A 428-nucleotide genomic window follows, 5' to 3' on the forward strand; every position below is an offset into this window, starting at 1 on the left:
GCCTGTTTGGGTTTCTTCTCTCCTCTTCCTCTCCTCCATCTCCATGCGTGCGTGCATGGATTCATTGGCTGGCTGGCTGGCTTGCATCCTTCTCCTTGCCTAGCTTGTCCCTTTTTCTAAGCCTCCATACACGCCATGAACACATGGGATTATTCCGGGTTTTCATCCCTCAATCATCACACGGAACACACACACACGGTATACTTGGGATATACGGAACAGCTAGCTAGCTTAGGCAGACGATCCATGTGTGTTCTTCACGTTGAAGGGATCTACCGCATGGCTGGGCGGTAGATTTTTCGTAGTCTTAAAGAAGAGTCACCGCTAAGGGTGAGAAACTTATTAACAACTCTCACCCTCTCACAAAAAAAAAAAAAAACCCTCACCCTCTCGATACAAAAGATGACCACAAGTGTACCCCATCAAAA

This window comes from Triticum aestivum, chromosome 4D (assembly GCF_018294505.1).
Source record: "Triticum aestivum cultivar Chinese Spring chromosome 4D, IWGSC CS RefSeq v2.1, whole genome shotgun sequence".
Taxonomy (NCBI): domain Eukaryota; kingdom Viridiplantae; phylum Streptophyta; class Magnoliopsida; order Poales; family Poaceae; genus Triticum; species Triticum aestivum.